Source organism: Oncorhynchus keta, chromosome 19 (assembly GCF_023373465.1).
Source record: "Oncorhynchus keta strain PuntledgeMale-10-30-2019 chromosome 19, Oket_V2, whole genome shotgun sequence".
NCBI classification, from domain to species: domain Eukaryota; kingdom Metazoa; phylum Chordata; class Actinopteri; order Salmoniformes; family Salmonidae; genus Oncorhynchus; species Oncorhynchus keta.
The window spans coordinates 7,586,030-7,611,973 of NC_068439.1; positions in this window are offsets into that span (position 1 = coordinate 7,586,030).

The window sequence follows — 25,944 nt, forward strand, 5'->3', positions numbered from 1 at the left end:
AATACAATTTGATTTGATTTGATTTGATTTACAAGGAGTGCAGGCTTTTGTTCTAACCCTGGTCCAAACACAATGTAGCCTGGTTTACTCAAGTAGTATTTTGCTGGATGATTTTCACTTTGCGCTTGACTAATTTTCTATTAAGGTATCTTTACTTTGACTCAAGTATGACAATTGGGTACTTCACCACTGCCTGTGGGAAATGTCCAGTTGATCAACTAGCCCCTGTTAGCAACTCAATTTGGCCTTGTGTTTTAGGTTATTGTCCTGCTGAAAGGTGAATTCATCTCCCAGGGTCTGGTGGAAAACAGACTGAACCAGGTTATTGTCCTGCTGAAAGGTGAATTCATCTCCCAGTGTCTGGTGGAAAACAGACTGAACCAGGTTATTGTCCTGCTGAAAGGTGAATTCATCTCCCAGTGTCTGGTGGAAAACAGACTGAACTAGGTTATTGTCCTGCTGAAAGGTGAATTCATCTCCCAGGGTCTGGTGGAAAACAGACTGAACCAGGTTATTGTCCTGCTGAAAGGTGAATTCATCTCCCAGTGTCTGGTGGAAAACAGACTGAACCAAGTTATTGTCCTGCTGAAAGGTGAATTCATCTCCCAGTCTCTGGTGGAAAACAGACTGAACCAGGTTATTGTCCTGCTGAAAGGTGAATTCATCTCCCAGTGTCTGGTGGAAAACAGACTGAACCAGGTTATTGTCCTGCTGAAAGGTGAATTCATCTCCCAGTGTCTGGTGGAAAACAGACTGAACCAGGTTATTGTCCTGCTGAAAGGTGAATTCATCTCCCAGTGTCTGGTGGAAAACAGACTGAACCAGGTTATTGTCCTGCTGAAAGGTGAATTCATCTCCCAGTGTCTGGTGGAAAACAGACTGAACCAGGTTATTGTCCTGCTGAAAGGTGAATTCATCTCCCAGTCTCTGGTGGAAAACAGACTGAACCAGGTTATTGTCCTGCTGAAAGGTGAATTCATCTCCCAGTGTCTGGTGGAAAACAGACTGAACCAGGTTTGCCTATGGATTTTGCCTGTGCTTAGCTCCATTCCATTTATTTATTTTTATCCTGAAATACCCCTCAGATTACAAGCATACCCATAACATGATGCTGCCACCACTATGCCTGAAAGTCATAGCTATGTGTTGTTTTGGGATTTGCTCCAAACTTTGTATTCAAGACAAAAAGATAATTACTATGTCACATGTTTTGCAGTATTACTTTAGTGCCTTGTTTGCAAACAGGATGCATGTTTCGGAATATTTTTTCTTTTGTACAGGCTTCCTCTACTCACTCTGTCCATTGGGTTAGTATTGTGGAGTAACTACAATGTTGTTGATCCATTATCCGTTTTCTCCTATCACAGCCATTAAACTCTGTAAGTGTTTTAATGTCAGCATAGGCCTCATGGTGAAATCCCTGAGTGTTTTCCTTCTTCTCCAGCAGCTGAGTGAGGAAGGACGCCTGTATCTTTGTAGTGACGTGGTGTATTGCTACATCAATCAAAGTGGAATTAATAACTTACTTCACCATACGCAATTCAATGTCTGATTTTTTATTTTTTTAAATATTTTTTTACCAATAGGTGCCCTTCTTTGTGAGGCCTTGGAATGCCTTCCTGGTCTTTGTGATTGAATCAGTGTTTTGAGATTCACTGCTCGACTGAAGGACCTTACAGATAATTGTATGTGTGGGGTACAGAGATGAGGTGATGATTAAAACAAATGATGTTAAATACTATTATAGTGAGTCCATGTAACTTATTATGTGACTTGTTTAAGCACATTTTCACTCCTGAAATGATTTAGGCTTTTGCCAAAACAAAAGGGATTGAATATTAAATCGACTCAAGATATTTCAGCTTTTCATTTTTAACTAATTTGTCAAATGTTTCATTTCCACTTTGACATTGTTATTTTTTTTAAATTAAAAAACGATTTATTCAATTTTGAATGTCGGCTGTTACACAAGAAAATGGCGAAAAGTCTCATGGATCTGAAGGAACTGTAGATAAAATTAGGCGAACCAGCTATCACCATCTTGTAGTTATCATAGACAGACTATGTGCCTTTCGGGGGCCTCGACCATCAGGGTTTTGGTTTTTGTTTTGTTGTCATTCAGATATATGAACACACATAAGATGTGGCAAAATGTGTCCAATTTCACACCGTAATACATAGCTTTCAAAAAGTATCCATACCCCTTGGCATTTTTCCTATTTTGTTGCCTTACAACCTGGAATTAACATAGATTGTTTTGGGGTGGGGGTGGGGGTTGTATCACTTCATTTATACACCATGCCTACCACTTTGAAGATGCAAAACCCTTTTTTACTATGAAACAAACCAAGAAATAAGACAAAAAAAAAAACAGAAAACTTGAGCTTGAATAACTATTCACAGTTCCACTGGTGTACAGCAATCTTCAAGTTGTACCACAGATTCTCAAATGTTTCCCCTTAAACCACTCGAGTGTTGCTTTAGCTGTATGCTTAGGGTCATTGTCCTGCTGGAAGGTGAACCTCCGTCCCAGTCTCAAATCTCTGGAAGACTGAACCAGGTTTCCCTCAAGAATGTCCCTTTATTTAGCGTCATCCATCACTCCTTTAAATTCTGACCAGTTTCCCTGCCGATGAAAAACATCCCCACAGCATGATGCTGCCACCACCTTCACTGTGTGGATGGTGTTCTCGGGGTGATGAGAGGTGTTGGGTTTGCGCCAGACATAGAGTTTTTCCTTGATGGACAAAAAAGCTACATTTTAATCTAATCTGACCAGAGTACCTTCTTCCATATCAAATAAAATGTATTTATGAAGCCCTTCTTACATCAGCTTATATCTCAAGTGCTGAACAGAAAGCCAGCCTAAAACCCCAAACAGCAAGCAATACAAATATAGAAGTACGGTGGCTAGGAAAAACTCTCTAGAAAGGCCAGAACCTAAGAAGAAACCTAGAGAGGAATGAGACTATGAGCTGTGGCCAGTCCTTTTCTGGCTGTGCTGGTGGAGATTATAACAGAACATGGCCAAGATGTTCAAATGTTCATAGATGACCAGCAGGGTCATAATAAAAATAATAAAATCACTGTGGTTGTCGAGTGTGGCAACAAGTCAGCACCTCTGGAGTACATGTCAGTTGACTTTTCATAGCCGATCATTCAGAGTATCTCTACCGCTCCTGCTGTCTCTAGAGAGTTGAAAACAGCAGGTTTGGGACAAGTAGCACATCCGGTGAACAGGTCAGGGTTCCATAGCCGCAGGCAGAACAGTTGAAACTGGAGCTGCAGCGCGGTCAGATGGACTGGGGACAGCAAGGAGTCATCACACCAGGTAGTCCTGAGGCATGGTCCTAGGGCCAGGTGGACTGGGGACAGCAAGGAGTCATCAGACCAGGTAGTCCTGAGGCATGGTCCTGGGGCCAGGTGGACTGGGGACAGCAAGGAGTCATCAGACCAGGTAGTCCTGAGGCATGGTCCTAGGGCCAGGTGGACTGGGGACAGCAAGGAGTCATCAGACCAGGTAGTCCTGAGGCATGGTCCTAGGTCCTGGGACTCAGGTCCTCCGAGAGAGAGAAAGAAGAAAAGGGGAGAAAAATTAGTAGAGAGAACATTCTTAAAATCACACAGGACACTGGATAAGACAGGAGAAATACTCCAGATATAACAGACTGACCCTAGCTCCCGACACAAATTACTGCAGCATAAATACTGGAGGCAGAGACAGGAGGGGTCGGGAGACACTGTGGCCCCATCCGACGACACCCCCAACAGGGCCAAACAGACAGGATATAACCCCACACACTTTGCCAAAGCACAGCCCCCACACCACTAGAGGGATTCTTCAACCACCAACTTATCATCCTGAGACAAGGCCGAGTATAGCCCACAAAGATTTCACAATGGCACAACCCAAGGGGGGCGCCAACCCAGACAGGAAGATCACGTCTGTGACTCAACCCACTCAAGTGACGCACCCCTCGTAGGGACGGCATGAAGAGCACCAGTAAGCCAGTGACTCAGCCCCTGTCATAGGATTTGAGGCAGAGAGTCCCAGTGGAAAGAGGGGAAACGGTCAGGCAGAGACAGCAAGGGCGATTCGTTGCTCCAATCCCTTTCAGTTCACCTTCACACCCCTGGGCCATACTACACTCAATCATAGGACCTACTGAAGAGATGAGTCTTCATTAAAGACTTAAAGGTTGAGACCAAGTCTACGTCTCTCACATGAATAAGCAGACCACCAGCTCTATAGGAGAACTGCCTCCAGCAGTCTACGTCTCTCACATGGGTAGGCTGACCATTCCATACAATGGAGCTCAATAGGAGAAAGCCCTGCCTCCAGCTGTTTGCTTCAAAATTCTAGGGACAATTAGGAGGCCTGCGTCTTGTGACCATAGCGTACGTGTAGGTATGTACGGCAGGACCAAATCGGAAATATAGGTAGGAGCAAGCCCATGTAATGCTTTGAAGGTTAGCAGTAAAACCTTGAAATCAGCCCTATCCTTAACAGGAAGCCAGTGTAGGGAGGCTAGCACTGGAGTAATATGATCAAATGTTTTGGTTCTAGTCAAGATTCTAGCAGCTGTATTTAGCACTCACTGAAGTTTATTTAGTGCTTTATCCGGGTAGCCGGAAAGTAGAGCATTGCAGTAGTCTAACCGAAAAGTGACAAAAGGATGGATACATTTTTCTGCATCATTTTGGACAGAAAGTTTCTGATTTTTGCAATGTTTCATAGATGGAAAAAAGCTGTCATTGAAACAGCCTTGATATGTTCGTCAAAAGAGAGATCAGGGTCCAGAGAGACGCCGAGGTCCTTCACAGTTTTATTTGAGACGACTGTACAACCATCAAGATTAATTGTCAGATTCAACAGAAGATCTTTATTTCTTGGGACATAGAACAAGCATCTCTGTTTTGTCCGATTTTAAAAGTAGAAAGTTTGCAGCCATCCACTTGCTTATGTCTGAAACACAGGCTTCCAGCGAGGGCAATTTTGGGGCTTCATCATGTTTCATTGAAATGCACAGATGTGTGTCATCCGCATGGCAGTGAAAGTTAACATTATGTTTTCAAATGACATCCCCAAGAGGTAAAATATATAGTGAAAACAATAGTGGTCCTAAAACGGAACCTTGAGGAACACAGAAATTTGCAGTTGATTTGTCAGAGGACAAACCATTCACAGAGACAAACTGATATCTATCCGACAGATAAGATCTAAACCAGGCCAGAACATGTCCGTGTAGACCAATTTGGATTTCCAATCTCTCCAAATGAATGTGGTGATCGATGGTATCAAAAGCAGCACTAAGGTCTAGGAGCACGAGGACAGATGCAGAGCCTCGGTCTGACGCCATTAAAAAGTAATTTACCACCTTCACAAGTGCCGTCTCAGTGCTATGATGGGGTCTAAAACCAGACTGAAGCGTTTTGTATGCGTTGTTTGTCTTCAGGAAGGCAGTGAGTTGCTACACTTTTTATATTTTTATACGTTTTTATACACTTTTGAGAGGAATGGGATATTTGATATAGACCAATAGTGTTTAATATTTTCTGGGTCAAGGTTTGGATTTTTCAAGGGAGGCTTTATTACTGCCACTTTCAGTGAGTTTGGTACACATCCAGTGGATAGAGAGCTGTTTATTATGTTCAACATAGGAGGGCCAAGCACAGGAAGCAGCTCTTTCAGTAGTTTAGTTGGAATAAGGTTTAGAGGCCATGATTATTTTCATCAACGTGTCAAGTGATATACTACTAAAACACTTGAGTGTCTCCCTTGATCCTAGGTCCTGGCAGAGATGTGCAGACTCAGGACAACTGAGTTTTGGTGTAATATGCAGATTTAAAGAGGAGTCCGTAATTTGATTTCTAATAATCATGATCTTTTCCTCAAAGAAGTTAATAAATGTATCACTGATGAAGTGAAAGCTCTCTTGGGGAATGCTGCTTTTTAGTTAGCTTTGCGACAGTTTTGCGACAGTTTTGCGACAGTATCAAAAAGACATTTTGGATTGTTCTTATGTTCCTCAATTAAGTTGGAAAAATAGGATGATCGAGCAGCAGTGAGGGCTCTTCGATACTCCACGGTACTGTTGTTTGGGGAGTCTCCCACATGCCTTTTGGCAAACATCAAACGTGTTCGCAGTTTTTTTTCTTTAATTAAGCAATGTTTTTTTTTCTGGCCACTCTTCCGTAAAACCCAGCTCTGTGGAGTGTACGGCTTAAAGTGGTCCTACGGACAGATACTCCAATCTCCACTGTGGAACTTTGCAGCTCCTTCAGGTTTATCTTTGGTCTCTTTGTTGCCTCTCTGATTAATGCCCTCCTTGCCTGGTCTGTGAGTTTTGGTGGGTGGCCCTCTCTTGGCAGGTTTGTTGTGGTGCAATAATCTTTAAAAAAATGTAATAAGGGATTTAATGGTGCTCCGTAGGATGTTCAAAGTTTCTGATATTTTTTTATAACCCAACACTGATCTGTACTTCTCCACAACTTTGTCCCTGACCTGTTTGGAGAGCTCCCTTGGTCTTCATGATGCCGCTTGCTTGGTGGCTCCCCTTGCTTAGTGGTGTTGCTAATTATGGGGCCTTTCGGTTAACTCATTATGTGACTTCTGAAGGTAATTGGTTGCATCGGATGTAATTTAGGGGCTTCATAGCAAAGGGGAGGGGCTTCATAGCAAAGGGGGGGGGGGGCTTCATAGCAAAGGGGAGGGGCTTCATTGCAAAGGGGAGGGGCTTCATATCAACGGGGCGGGGCTTCGTAGCAAAGGGGTGAATACGCACACACCACTCTTCCGTTTTATATTTTTGTGAATTTTTTTGAACAACTTTTTTTTCACCAATTTGGTCTACTTTGTGTCCATTACATGAAATCCAAATAAAAATACGTTTAAATTACAGGTTGTAATGCAACAGAATAGGAAAACGCAAGGGGGATGAATACTTTTGCAAGTCACTGTATTCCACATTATGTTGTGTTACAGCTTGAATTAATTTGTTTTCTCTCCCATCTACACACAATACCCCATAATGACATTCTCACTCATCTACACACAATACCCCATAATGACATTCTCACTCATCTACACACAATACCCCATAATGACATTCTCACTCATCTACACACAATACCCCATAATGACATTCTCACTCATCTACACACAATACCCCATAATGACATTCTCACTCATCTGCACACAATACCCATAATGACATTCTCACTCATCTACACACAATACCCCATAATGACATTCTCAATCATCTACACACAATACCCCATAATGACATTCTCACTCATCTACACACAATACCCCATAATGACATTCTCACTCATCTACACACAATACCCCATAATGACATTCTCACTCATCTACACACAATACCCCATAATGACATTCTCACTCATCTACACACAATACCCCATAATGACATTCTCACTCATCTACACACAATACCCCATAATGACATTCTCACTCATCTACACACAATACCCCATAATGACATTCTCACTCATCTACACACAATACCCCATAATGACATTCTCACTCATCTACACACAATACCCCATAATGACATTCTCACTCATCTACACACAATACCCCATAATGACATTCTCACTCATCTACACACAATACCCCATAATGACATTCTCACTCATCTACACACAATACCCCATAATGACATTCTCACTCATCTACACACAATACCCCATAATGACATTCTCACTCATCTACACACAATACCCCACAATGACATTCTCACTCATCTACACACAATACCCCATAATGACATTCTCACTCATCTACACACAATACCCCATAATGACATTCTCACTCATCTACACACAATACCCCACAATGACATTCTCACTCATCTACACACAATACCCCATAATGACATTCTCACTCATCTACACACAATACCCCATAATGACATTCTCACTCATCTACACACAATACCCCACAATGACATTCTCACTCATCTACACACAATACCCCATAATGACATTCTCACTCATCTACACACAATACCCCATAATGACATTCTCACTCATCTACACACAATACCCCATAATGACATTCTCACTCATCTACACACAATACCCCATAATGACATTCTCACTCATCTACACACAATACCCCACAATGACATTCTCACTCATCTACACACAATACCCCATAATGACATTCTCACTCATCTACACACAATACCCCATAATGACATTCTCACTCATCTACACACAATACCCCATAATGACATTCTCACTCATCTACACACAATACCCCATAATGACATTCTCACTCATCTACACACAATACCCCATAATGACATTCTCACTCATCTGCACACAATACCCCATAATGACATTCTCACTCATCTACACACAATACCCCATAATGACATTCTCACTCATCTACACACAATACCCCATAATGACATTCTCACTCATCTACACACAATACCCCATAATGACATTCTCACTCATCTACACACAATACCCCATAATGACATTCTCACTCATCTACACACAATACCCCATAATGACATTCTCACTCATCTACACACAATACCCCATAATGACATTCTCACTCATCTACACACAATACCCCATAATGACATTCTCACTCATCTACACACAATACCCCATAATGACATTCTCACTCATCTACACACAATACCCCACAATGACATTCTCACTCATCTACACACAATACCCCATAATGACATTCTCACTCATCTGCACACAATACCCCATAATGACATTCTCACTCATCTACACACAATACCCCATAATGACATTCTCACTCATCTACACACAATACCCCATAATGACATTCTCACTCATCTACACACAATACCCCACAATGACATTCTCACTCATCTACACACAATACCCCATAATGACATTCTCACTCATCTACACACAATACCCCATAATGACATTCTCACTCATCTACACACAATACCCCATAATGACATTCTCACTCATCTACACACAATACCCCATAATGACATTCTCACTCATCTACACACAATACCCCACAATGACATTCTCACTCATCTACACACAATACCCCATAATGACATTCTCACTCATCTACACACAATACCCCACAATGACATTCTCACTCATCTACACACAATACCCCATAATGACATTCTCACTCATCTACACACAATACCCCATAATGACATTCTCACTCATCTACACACAATACCCCATAATGACATTCTCACTCATCTACACACAATACCCCATAATGACATTCTCACTCATCTACACACAATACTCCACAATGACATTCTCACTCATCTACACACAATACCCCATAATGACATTCTCACTCATCTACACACAATACCCCACAATGACATTCTCACTCATCTACACACAATACCCTATAATGACATTCTCACTCATCTACACACAATACCCCATAATGACATTCTCACTCATCTACACACAATACCCCACAATGACATTCTCACTCATCTACACACAATACCCCATAATGACATTCTCACTCATCTACACACAATACCCCACAATGACATTCTCACTCATCTACACACAATACCCCACAATGACATTCTCACTCATCTACACACAATACCCCATAATGACATTCTCACTCATCTACACACAATACCCCACAATGACATTCTCACTCATCTACACACAATAAAGTGAAAAAATGTTGTTAGACATTTAAGCAAATTAATTGAAAATTAAATGCAGAAATATCTCATTTACATAAGTATTCACATCCTTTTACTATGACACTCCAAATTTTACCTCAGTCCAATTTCCAAACGTCATCCTTGACGTGGACACAACTTGATTGGAGTCCACCTGTGGCCAATTCAACGGGTTGGACATGATTTAGAAAGAAACACACCTGTCTTTATAAGGTCCCACAGTTGACAGTGCATGTCAGAGCAGAAACCAAGCCATGAAGTCCAAGGAACGGTCTGTACATCGCAGATATAGAAGTGTGACGAGGCACTATATTAAACACCACCAGTCAAGCGTTTGGACACACCTACTCATTCAAGTTATTTCAATTTTTTTTTATAACTATTTTCTACATTGTAGAAAAATAGTGAAGATATTAAAACTATGAAATAACACATATGGAATCATTTAGTAACCCCCAAAAAAGTGTTAAACAAATCAAAATATATATTTAAAATTCTTCAAATAGCCACCTTTTGCCTTGATGACAGCTATGCTAATAATAATCGTCTTTGTGAGAAGACAGAAAGACTTTCTCAAATCAAATGTTAACTGCAAAGTAGGTTTAGTTGACAGATTAGGATTATTTGTATCAATTTGGTGGTCATTGTTTAGCCAACTCTGTCATGACATGTGCTGCAGCACCAGAAACATTATAGGGGAATTACACATTATAGAGGAATTACACATTATAGAGGAATTACACATTATAGAGGAATTACACATTATAGAGGAATTACACATTATAGGGGAATTACACATTATAGGGGAATTACACATTATAGAGGAATTACACATTATAGAGGAATTACACATTATAGAGGAATTAAACATTATAGGGGAATTACACATTATAGAGGAATTACACATTATAGAGGAATTACACATTATAGAGGAATTACACATTATAGAGGAATTACACATTATAGAGGAATTAAACATTATAGGGAATTACACATTATAGAGGAATTACACATTATAGAGGAATTACACATTATAGAGGAATTACACATTATAGAGGAATTACACATTATAGAGGAATTACACATTATAGAGGAATTACACATTATAGAGGAATTACACATTATAGAGGAATTACACATTATAGGGGAATTACACATTATAGAGGAATTACACATTATAGAGGAATTACACATTATAGAGGAATTACACATTATAGAGGAATTACACATTATAGAGGAATTACACATTATAGGGGAATTACACATTATAGGGGAATTACACATTATAGAGGAATTACACATTATAGGGGAATTACACATTATAGGGGAATTACACATTATAGGGGAATTACACATTTGAGGGGGAATTACATTATAGAGGAATTACACATTATAGAGGAATTAGACATTATAGAGGAATTACACATTATAGGGGAATTACACATTATAGAGGAATTACACATGATAGGGGAATTACACATTATAGGGGAATTACACATTTTAGGGGAATTACACATTATAGAGGAATTACACATTATAGAGGAATTAGACATTATAGAGGAATTACACATGTTAGGGAATTACACATTATAGGGGAATTACACATTATAGAGGAATTACACATTATAGAGGAATTACACATTATAGAGGAATTACACATTATAGAGGAATTACACATTATAGAGGAATTACACATTATAGAGGAATTACACATTATAGGGGAATTACACATTATAGAGGAATTACAACAACAAATATTTATTTTTATTTTGGTCAGACCTCAAAAACAAAAAGTATTCTGTTGTGATTTAAAGCTTTGAAATGGACTCAGAACAGTCATTTCCGTTGTTTCTCTATTCATTAATTTAATACTGAGAGTTAAAAAAAAAAGTAAATAATTATTTTTTCCAAAACAGGACAAAATATAACAGAGAAAAACTACATTATGCAAAATACCAAGTATAACTTTATGGGCCCCCTTAGAGTTGTGTATTAAACATTATTGACCAGCTACGTTGACACGAAACACACCTCATGTACACCATGGGAGAGGAAGAGAATGTGCCTATTTGAAAGCTCTATGAAAAAAAATGAGTAGCTCATGACGTGGTTCGTTATTTTAAAGTAGCTCTCGTTCTAGAAAAGGTTGGCGACCCCCATTACTGCTGTGAATGGGCTGTATGTTCACGACATCAGAGGGGTACTATATACCTCATCACAGACACTCTCACGCCGTTAGGGATGACAAAGGAGCCAACGAGAGACACTGAGATAGGGGTTTTATATCTACAATTATGACTGGAGAAAACAAACCAAGAGTGCTTTAAAATAGACTAAATGGAATTCAAATGTTTAAAAAACGTACCATTCTAAAGCCTCAACTTCAAAAAAAAAAAAAAAGAACTGAGGTCAAAGGTGAAAATGACGTAACATACAACTCACAAGACACACACAGAGAGTATAGTGGCCAGTTCTATTGAAGGAGTACACATTGTTATGATATAAAGTTTCAATGTACTGAAAATAACATTGCTTTAGCAGTGGCAGTAGACAACATCAATGTATCAAAGACAAGTACTTTGGTATTTTTTACATATTTTTAACATCAAGTGGGAATAGTCCCCTCGTTATGCAGGTGTTTTTACTGTGCAATCCCCATTCTCATGCGCACATATACCTCAGGAATGGGCTTTTCCCACAATATATGAATATACAGTAAGTCAATATTATATCTGCTGCTCTAGTCTATCTATAGTCTGGTCTCTGTTGGTCTGTGCTTTACAATGATCGATATCATGCGTTTGTACACACATACACACACACAAGCACACACACACACAAGCACACACACACACACACACACACACACACACACACACACACACACACACACACACACACACACACACACACACACACACACACACACACACACACACACACACACACACACACACACACACACAAGCACACACACACACACACACACATACACACACACACACACACACACACAAGCACACACACACACACACACAGGCACACAAAGGGACCGACCCACGCACGCATTCACACACACTACAGATGTAGGATCTTAATTTGAGCCAGTTTGCTAGAGTAGGAAAATAATCCTGCATAAAAGAAATGTGAATTATTATGCAGAGATTGACAGATTTTTCGTAAGGGAAAATCTAGTCTGAAATGTTCGAGTGGAAAGGTCCCATTGGCCCACCTTTCACACACACACACACACACACACACACACACACACACACACACACACACACACACACACACACACACACACACACACACACACACACACACACACACACACACACACACACACACAGAGAACCCTTAACTTAATCTATCCAAATGTAGTTTCCATGGTAACTCCCCCACACTCTTTCATTCTCTCTCTCTCAGTCTCTCTCTCTCAGTCTCTCTCTGTCTCTCTGTCTCTCTCTGTCTCTCTCTCTCTCTCTCTCTCTGTCTCTCTCTCTCTGTCTCTGTCTCTCTCTCTCTCTCTCTCAGTCTCTGTCTCTGTCTCTCTCTGTCTCTCTCTCTATCCCTCTCTCTCTCTCTCTGTCTCTCTCTCTCTCTCTCTCTCTCTCTCTCTCTCTCTCTCTCTCTCTCTCTCTCTCTCTCTCTCTCTATCTATCTCTATCCCTCTCTGTCCCTCTCTCTCTCTCAGTCTCTGTCTCTGTCTCTCTGTCTCTCTCTCTATCTCCTCTCTCTCTCTGTCTCCCTCTCTCTCTCTCTCTCTCTCTCTCTGTCTCTCTCTCTCTCTCTCTCTCTCTCCTCTCTCTCTCTCTCTCTCTCTCTCTCTCTGTCTCTCTCTCTGTCTCTCTTTCCTTGCTAGATCTTTCTTTTTTTTTTTGTATTTTTCACTCCAGCTCTCACAGTCTCACATCATAATTAGACGTTCTTCCATGTTCCTCAAATGTCAAATTTCAACTCTGAAATCTTAAGGTTTGGAGTTAACTCAGAACTCAACTCTGAAATCTTAAGGTTTGGAGTTAACTCAGAACTCAACTCTGAAATCTTAAGGTTTGGAGTTAACTCAGAACTCAACTCTGAAATCTTAAGGTTTGGAGTTAACTCAGAACTCAACTCTGAAATCTTAAGGTTTGGAGTTAACTCAGAACTCAACTCTGAAATCTTAAGGTTTGGAGTTAACTCAGAATCGTTAAGGTAAACAAAAATCTCAAAAACAGTCCGCCAATCCTTCATTCCGTTCCACAACACCCTAGCAAAAACAGTCCGCCAGTCCTTCATTCCGTTCCACAACACCCTAGCAAAAACAGTCCGCCAGTCCTTCATTCCGTTCCACAACACCCTAGCAAAAACAGTCCGCCAATCCTTCATTCCGTTCCACAACACCCTAGCAAAAACAGTCCGCCAATCCTTCATTCCCTTCCACAACACCCTAGCAAAAACAGTCTGCCAATCCTTCATTCCGTTCCACACCACCCTAGCAAAAAATAAATCTACTTGAAGGTAATTAGCACTCACTGTTATTTATTTTATTTCACCTTTATTTAGTAATAATTACTTTAAGACATTACGTGTTTTATTTATATTTTATTTAACTAAGCAAGTCAGTTAAGAACAATTTCTTATTTACAATAACGACCTACCAAAAGGAAAAAGGCCTCCTGTGGGGACGGGGGATTAAAAAAAAATATATATAAATAAATCTAGAACAAAACACACATCACAACAAGAGAGACAACAAAACACTACATAAAGAGAGACCTAAAACAACAACATAGCAAGGCAGCAACACATGACAACACAACATGGTAACAACACAACATGACAACAACATGGTAGCAACACAACATGACAACAACATGGTAACAACACAACATGACAACAACATGGTAGCAACACAACATGACAACAACATGGTGGCAACACAACATGACAACAACATGGTAACAACACAACATGGTAACAACACAACATGACAACAACATGGTAGCAACACAACATGACAACAACATGGTGGCAACACAACATGACAACAACATGGTAACAACACAACATGGTGGCAAACACAACATGACAACAACATGGTGGCAACACAACATGACAACAACATGGTGGCAACACAACATGACAACAACATGGTAACAACACAACATGGTGGCAACACAACATGACAACAACATGGTAGCAACACAACATGACAACAACATGGTGGCAACACAACATGACAACAACATGGTGGCAACACAACATGACAACAACATGGTGGCAACACAACATGACAACAACATGGTAGCAACACAACATAACAACAACATGGTAGCAACACAACATGACAACAACATGGTGGCAACACAACATGACAACAACATGGTAGCAACACAACATAACAACAACATGGTAGCAACACAACATGACAACAACATGGTGGCAACACAACATGACAACAACATGGTGGCAACACAACATGGTGGCAACACAACATGGTAGCAACACAACATGACAACAGCATGGTGGCAACACAACATGGTAGCAACACAACATGGTAGCAACACAACATAACAACAGCATGGTGCCAACACAACATGACAACAACATGGTAATAACACAACATGACAACAACATGGTAATAACACAACATGGTGGCAACACAACATGACAACAACATGGTAATAACACAACATGACAACAACATGGTAATAACACAACATGGTGCCAACACAACATGACAACAACATGGTAATAACACAACATGACAACAACATGGTAGCAACACAACATGGTGGCAACACAACATGACAACAACATGGTGGCAACACAACATGACAACAGCATGGTGGCAACACAACATGGTGGCAACACAACATGGTAGCAACACAACATGGTGGCAACACAACATAACAACAGCATGGTGCCAACACAACATGACAACAGCATGGTGGCAACACAACATGGTGGCAACACAACATGTGTAGCAACACAACATGGTAGCAACACAACATAACAACAGCATGGTGCCAACACAACATGACAACAACATGGTAATAACACAACATGACAACAACATGGTAATAACACAACATGACAACAACATGGTGGCAACACAACATAACAACAACATGGTAGCAACACAACATGACAACAACATGGTAACAACACAACATGACAACAACATGGTGGCAACACAACATGGTGGCAACACAACATGGTGGCAACACAACATGGTAGCAACACAACATGACAACAACATGGTGGCAACACAACATGACAACAACATGGTGGCAACACAACATGACAACAACATGGTGGCAACACAACATGACAACAACATGGTGGCAACACAACATGGTGGCAACACAACATGACAACAACATGGTGGCAACACAACATGACAACAACATGGTGGCAACACAACATGGTAGCAACACAACATGGTGGCAACACAACATGGTGGCAACACAACATGACAACAACATGGTGGCAACACAACATGGTGGCAACACAACATGGTAGCAACAAAACATGGTGGCAACACAACATGACAACAACATGGTGGCAACACAACATGGTGGCAACACAACATGGTAGCAAGACAACATGACAACAACATGGTGGCAACACAACATGACAACAACATGGTAGCAACACAACATGACAACAACATGGTGGCAACACAACATGGTGGCAACACAACATGGTAGCAACACAACATGGTAGCAACACAACATGACAACAACATGGTGGCAACACAACATGGTGGCAACACAACATGGTGGCAACACAACATGGTGGCAACACAACATGACAACAACATGGTGGCAACACAACATGGTGGCAACACAACATGACAACAACATGGTGGCAACACAACATGGTAGCAACACAACATGGTGGCAACACAACATGACAACAACATGGTAGCAACACAACATGGTGGCAACACAACATGACAACAACATGGTAGCAACACAACATGGTGGCAACACAACATGACAACAACATGGTGGCAACACAACATGGTAGCAACACAACATGACAACAACATGGTGGCAACACAACATGGCGGCAACACAACATGACAACAACATGGTGGCAACACAACATGGTGGCAACACAACATGGTGGCAACACAACATGGTAGCAACACAACATGACAACAACATGGTATCAACACAACATGGTAGCAACACAACATGGTAGCAACACAACATGGTGGCAACACAACATGGTGGCAACACAACATGGTGGCAACACAACATGGTAGCAACACAACATGACAACAACATGGTGGCAACACAACATGGTGGCAACACAACATGGTAGCAACACAACATGACAACAACATGGTGGCAACACAACATGGTGGCAACACAACATGGTAGCAACACAACATGACAACAACATGGTAACAACACAACATGACAACAACATGGTAACAACACAACATGACACAACATGGTAGCAACACAACATGGTGGCAACACAACATGGTGGCAACACAACATGACAACAACATGGTGGCAACACAACATGACAACAACATGGTGGCAACACAACATGACAACAACATGGTGGCAAAACAACATGGTAGCAACACAACATGGTAGCAACACAACATAACAACAGCATGGTGGCAACACAACATGACAACAACATGGTAATAACACAACATGACAACAACATGGTAATAACACAACATGACAACAACATGGTGGCAACACAACATAACAACAACATGGTAGCAACACAACATGACAACAACATGGTAACAACACAACATGACAACAACATGGTGGCAACACAACATGGTGGCAACACAACATGGTGGCAACACAACATGGTAGCAACACAACATGACAACAACATGGTAGCAACACAACATGACAACAACATGGTGGCAACACAACATGACAACAACATGGTGGCAACACAACATGGTGGCAACACAACATGGTGGCAACACAACATGACAACAACATGGTGGCAACACAACATGACAACAACATGGTGGCAACACAACATGGTGGCAACACAACATGGTGGCAACACAACATGGTGGCAACACAACATGACAACAACATGGTGGCAACACAACATGGTGGCAACACAACATGGTGGCAACACAACATGGTAGCAACACAACATGGTGGCAACACAACATGACAACAACATGGTGGCAACACAACATGGTGGCAACACAACATGGTAGCAACACAACATGACAACAACATGGTGGCAACACAACATGACAACAACATGGTGGCAACACAACATGACAACAGCATGGTGGCAAAACAACATGGTAGCAACACAACATGGTAGCAACACAACATGGTAGCAACACAACATGACAACAACATGGTGGCAACACAACATGACAACAGCATGGTGGCAAAACAACATGGTAGCAACACAACATGGTGGCAACACAACATGACAACAACATGGTGGCAACACAACATGGTGGCAACACAACATGACAACAACATGGTGGCAACACAACATGGTAGCAACACAACATGGTGGCAACACAACATGACAACAACATGGTAGCAACACAACATGGTGGCAACACAACATGACAACAACATGGTAGCAACACAACATGGTGGCAACATAACATGACAACAACATGGTGGCAACACAACATGGTAGCAACACAACATGACAACAACATGGTGGCAACACAACATGGCGGCAACACAACATGACAACAACATGGTGGCAACACAACATGGTGGCAACACAACATGGTGGCAACACAACATGGTAGCAACACAACATGACAACAACATGGTATCAACACAACATGGTAGCAACACAACATGGTAGCAACACAACATGGTGGCAACACAACATGGTGGCAACACAACATGGTGGCAACACAACATGGTAGCAACACAACATGACAACAACATGGTGGCAACACAACATGGTGGCAACACAACATGGTAGCAACACAACATGACAACAACATGGTGGCAACACAACATGGTGGCAACACAACATGGTAGCAACACAACATGACAACAACATGGTAACAACACAACATGACAACAACATGGTAACAACACAACATGACAACAACATGGTGGCAACACAACATGGTGGCAACACAACATGGTGGCAACACAACATGACAACAACATGGTGGCAACACAACATGACAACAACATGGTAACAACACAACATGACAACAACATGGTAACAACACAACATGACAACAACATGGTAGCAACACAACATGACAACAACATGGTGGCAACACAACATGACAACAACATGGTAACAACACAACATGACAACAACATGGTAACAACACAACATGACAACAACATGGTGGCAACACAACATGACAACAACATGGTAACAACACAACATGACAACATGGTAGCAACACAACATGACAACAACATGGTGGCAACACAACATGACAACAACATGGTAACAACACAACGTGACAACAACATGGTAACAACACAACATGGTGGCAACACAACATGGTGGCAACACAACATGGTGGCAACACAACATAGTGGCAACACAACATGGTAGCAACACAACATGACAACAACATGACAACAACATGGTGGCAACACAACATGGTAGCAACACAACATGGTAGCAACACAACATGGTGGCAACACAACATGGTAGCAACACAACATGGTGGCAACACAACATGGTAGCAACACAACATGACAACAACATGGTAACAACATGGTGGCAACACAACATGGTGGCAACACAACATGGTGGCAACACAACATGACAACACAACATGGTGGCAACACAACATGGTGGCAACACAACATGGTAGCAACACAACATAACAACAACATGGTAGCAACACAACATGACAACAACATGGTGGCAACACAACATGGTAGCAACACAACATGGTGGCAACACAACATGGTAGCAACACAACATGGTGGCAACACAACATGACAACAACATGGTGGCAACACAACATGGCGGCAACACAACATGGTGGCAACACAACATGGTGGCAACACAACATGACAACAACATGGTGGCAACACAACATGGTGGCAACACAACATGGTAGCAACACAACATGACAACAACATGGTGGCAACACAACATGGTAGCAACACAACATGGTGGCAACACAACATGACAACAACATGGTGGCAACACAACATGGTGGCAACACAACATGACAACAACATGGTGGCAACACAACATGGTGGCAACACAACATGGTGGCAACACAACATGGTAGCAGCACAACATGACAACAACATGGTGGCAACACAACATGGTGGCAACACAACATGGTGGCAACACAACATGGTGGCAACACAACATGGTAGCAACACAACATGACAACAACATGGTAGCAACACAACATGGTGGCAACACAACATGACAACAACATGGTGGCAACACAACATGGTAGCAACACAACATGGTGGCAACACAACATGACAACAACATGGTAGCAACACAACATGGTGGCAACACAACATGACAACAACATGGTAGCAACACAACATGGTGGCAACACAACATGACAACAACATGGTGGCAACACAACATGGTAGCAACACAACATGACAACAACATGGTGGCAACACAACATGGCGGCAACACAACATGACAACAACATGGTGGCAACACAACATGGTGGCAACACAACATGGTGGCAACACAACATGGTAGCAACACAACATGAAAACAACATGGCATCAACACAACATGGTAGCAACACAACATGGTAGCAACACAACATGGTGGCAACACAACATGGTGGCAACACAACATGGTGGCAACACAACATGGTAGCAACACAACATGACAACAACATGGTGGCAACACAACATGGTGGCAACACAACATGGTAGCAACACAACATGACAACAACATGGTGGCAACACAACATGGTGGCAACACAACATGGTAGCAACACAACATGACAACAACATGGTAACAACACAACATGACAACAACATGGTAACAACACAACATGACAACAACATGGTGGCAACACAACATGGTGGCAACACAACATGGTGGCAACACAACATGACAACAACATGGTGGCAACACAACATGACAACAACATGGTAACAACACAACATGACAACAACATGGTAACAACACAACATGACAACAACATGGTAGCAACACAACATGGTAACAACACAACATAACAACAGCATGGTGCCAACACAACATGACAACAACATGGTAATAACACAACATGACAACAACATGGTAATAACACAACATGACAACAACATGGTGGCAACACAACATAACAACAACATGGTAGCAACACAACATGACAACAACATGGTAACAACACAACATGACAACAACATGGTGGCAACACAACATGGTGGCAACACAACATGGTGGCAACACAACATGGTAGCAACACAACATGACAACAACATGGTGGCAACACAGCATGACAACAACATGGTGGCAAACACAACATGACAACAACATGGTGGCAACACAACATGACAACAACATGGTGGCAACACAACATGGTAGCAACACAACATGACAACAACATGGTGGCAACACAACATGGCGGCAACACAACATGACAACAACATGGTGGCAACACAACATGGTGGCAACACAACATGGTGGCAACACAACATGGTAGCAACACAACATGAAAACAACATGGTATCAACACAACATGGTAGCAACACAACATGGTAGCAACACAACATGGTGGCAACACAACATGGTGGCAACACAACATGGTGGCAACACAACATGGTAGCAACACAACATGACAACAACATGGTGGCAACACAACATGGTGGCAACACAACATGGTAGCAACACAACATGACAACAACATGGTGGCAACACAACATGGTGGCAACACAACATGGTAGCAACACAACATGACAACAACATGGTAACAACACAACATGACAACAACATGGTAACAACACAACATGACAACAACATGGTGGCAACACAACATGGTGGCAACACAACATGGTGGCAACACAACATGACAACAACATGGTGGCAACACAACATGACAACAACATGGTAACAACACAACATGACAACAACATGGTAACAACACAACATGACAACAACATGGTAGCAACACAACATGGTAACAACACAACATAACAACAGCATGGTGCCAACACAACATGACAACAACATGGTAATAACACAACATGACAACAACATGGTAATAACACAACATGACAACAACATGGTGGCAACACAACATAACAACAACATGGTAGCAACACAACATGACAACAACATGGTAACAACACAACATGACAACAACATGGTGGCAACACAACATGGTGGCAACACAACATGGTGGCAACACAACATGGTAGCAACACAACATGACAACAACATGGTGGCAACACAGCATGACAACAACATGGTGGCAACACAACATGACAACAACATGGTGGCAACACAACATGACAACAACATGGTAGCAACACAACATGGTGGCAACACAACATGACAACAACATGGTAGCAACACAACATGGTGGCAACATAACATGACAACAACATGGTGGCAACACAACATGGTAGCAACACAACATGACAACAACATGGTGGCAACACAACATGGCGGCAACACAACATGACAACAACATGGTGGCAACACAACATGGTGGCAACACAACATGGTGGCAACACAACATGGTAGCAACACAACATGACAACAACATGGTATCAACACAACATGGTAGCAACACAACATGGTAGCAACACAACATGGTGGCAACACAACATGGTGGCAACACAACATGGTGGCAACACAACATGGTAGCAACACAACATGACAACAACATGGTGGCAACACAACATGGTGGCAACACAACATGGTAGCAACACAACATGACAACAACATGGTGGCAACACAACATGGTGGCAACACAACATGGTAGCAACACAACATGACAACAACATGGTAACAACACAACATGACAACAACATGGTAACAACACAACATGACAACAACATGGTGGCAACACAACATGGTGGCAACACAACATGGTGGCAACACAACATGACAACAACATGGTGGCAACACAACATGACAACAACATGGTAACAACACAACATGACAACAACATGGTAACAACACAACATGACAACAACATGGTAGCAACACAACATGACAACAACATGGTGGCAACACAACATGACAACAACATGGTAACAACACAACATGACAACAACATGGTAACAACACAACATGACAACAACATGGTGGCAACACAACATGACAACAACATGGTAACAACACAACATGACAACATGGTAGCAACACAACATGACAACAACATGGTGGCAACACAACATGACAACAACATGGTAACAACACAACATGACAACAACATGGTAACAACACAACATGGTGGCAACACAACATGGTGGCAACACAACATGGTGGCAACACAACATGGTGGCAACACAACATGACAACAACATGACAACAACATGGTGGCAACACAACATGGTAGCAACAAAACATGGTAGCAACACAACATGGTGGCAACACAACATGGTAGCAACACAACATGGTGGCAACACAACATGGTAGCAACACAACATGACAACAACATGGTAACAACATGGTGGCAACACAACATGGTGGCAACACAACATGGTGGCAACACAACATGACAACAACATGGTGGCAACACAACATGGTGGCAACACAACATGGTAGCAACACAACATAACAACAACATGGTAGCAACACAACATGACAACAACATGGTGGCAACACAACATGGTAGCAACACAACATGGTGGCAACACAACATGGTAGCAACACAACATGGTGGCAACACAACATGACAACAACATGGTGGCAACACAACATGGCGGCAACACAACATGGTGGCAACACAACATGGTGGCAACACAACATGACAACAACATGGTGGCAACACAACATGGTGGCAACACAACATGGTAGCAACACAACATGACAACAACATGGTGGCAACACAACATGGTAGCAACACAACATGGTGGCAACACAACATGACAACAACATGGTAGCAACACAACATGGTGGCAACACAACATGACAACAACATGGTGGCAACACAACATGGTAGCAACACAACATGGTGGCAACACAACATGACAACAACATGGTAGCAACACAACATGGTGGCAACACAACATGACAACAACATGGTAGCAACACAACATGGTGGCAACACAACATGACAACAACATGGTGGCAACACAACATGGTGGCAACACAACATGACAACAACATGGTGGCAACACAACATGGCGGCAACACAACATGACAACAACATGGTGGCAACACAACATGGCGGCAACACAACATGACAACAACATGGTGGCAACACATCATGGTGGCAACACAACATGGTGGCAACACAACATGGTGGCAACACAACATGGTAGCAACACAACATGACAACAACATGGTATCAACACAACATGGTAGCAACACAACATGGTAGCAACACAACATGGTGGCAACACAACATGGTGGCAACACAACATGGTGGCAACACAACATGGTAGCAACACAACATGACAACAACATGGTGGCAACACAACATGACAACAACATGGTGGCAACACAACATGGTGGCAACACAACATGGTAGCAACACAACATGACAACAACATGGTGGCAACACAACATGGTGGCAACACAACATGGTAGCAACACAACATGACAACAACATGGTAACAACACAACATGACAACAACATGGTAACAACACAACATGACAACAACATGGTGGCAACACAACATGGTGGCAACACAACATGGTGGCAACACAACATGACAACAACATGGTGGCAACACAACATGACAACAACATGGTAACAACACAACATGACAACAACATGGTAACAACACAACATGACAACAACATGGTAGCAACACAACATGACAACAACATGGTGGCAACACAACATGACAACAACATGGTAACAACACAACATGACAACAACATGGTAACAACACAGCATGACAACAACATGGTGGCAACACAACATGACAACAACATGGTAACAACACAACATGACAACAACATGGTAACAACACAACATGGTGGCAACACAACATGGTGGCAACACAACATGGTGGCAACACAACATGGTGGCAACACAACATGGTAGCAACACAACATGACAACATGGTAGCAACACAACATGACAACAACATGGTGGCAACACAACATGACAACAACATGGTAACAACACAACATGACAACAACATGGTAACAACACAACATGGTGGCAACACAACATGGTGGCAACACAACATGGTGGCAACACAACATGGTGGCAACACAACATGGTAGCAACACAACATGACAACAACATGACAACAACATGGTGGCAACACAACATGGTAGCAACACAACATGGTAGCAACACAACATGGTGGCAACACAACATGGTAGCAACACAACATGGTGGCAACACAACATGGTAGCAACACAACATGACAACAACATGGTAACAACATGGTGGCAACACAACATGGTGGCAACACAACATGGTGGCAACACAACATGACAACAACATGGTAGCAACACAACATGACAACAACATGGTAGCAACACAACATGACAACAACATGGTAGCAACACAACATGGTGGCAACACAACATGGTAGCAACACAACATGGTGGCAACACAACATGGTAGCAACACAACATGACAACAACATGGTAACAACATGGTGGCAACACAACATGGTGGCAACACAACATGGTGGCAACACAACATGACAACACAACATGGTGGCAACACAACATGGTGGCAACACAACATGGTAGCAACACAACATAACAACAACATGGTAGCAACACAACATGACAACAACATGGTGGCAACACAACATGGTAGCAACACAACATGGTGGCAACACAACATGGTAGCAACACAACATGGTGGCAACACAACATGACAACAACATGGTGGCAACACAACATGGCGGCAACACAACATGGTGGCAACACAACATGGTGGCAACACAACATGACAACAACATGGTGGCAACACAACATGGTGGCAACACAACATGGTAGCAACACAACATGACAACAACATGGTGGCAACACAACATGGTAGCAACACAACATGGTGGCAACACAACATGACAACAACATGGTAGCAACACAACATGGTGGCAACACAACATGACAACAACATGGTGGCAACACAACATGGTAGCAACACAACATGGTG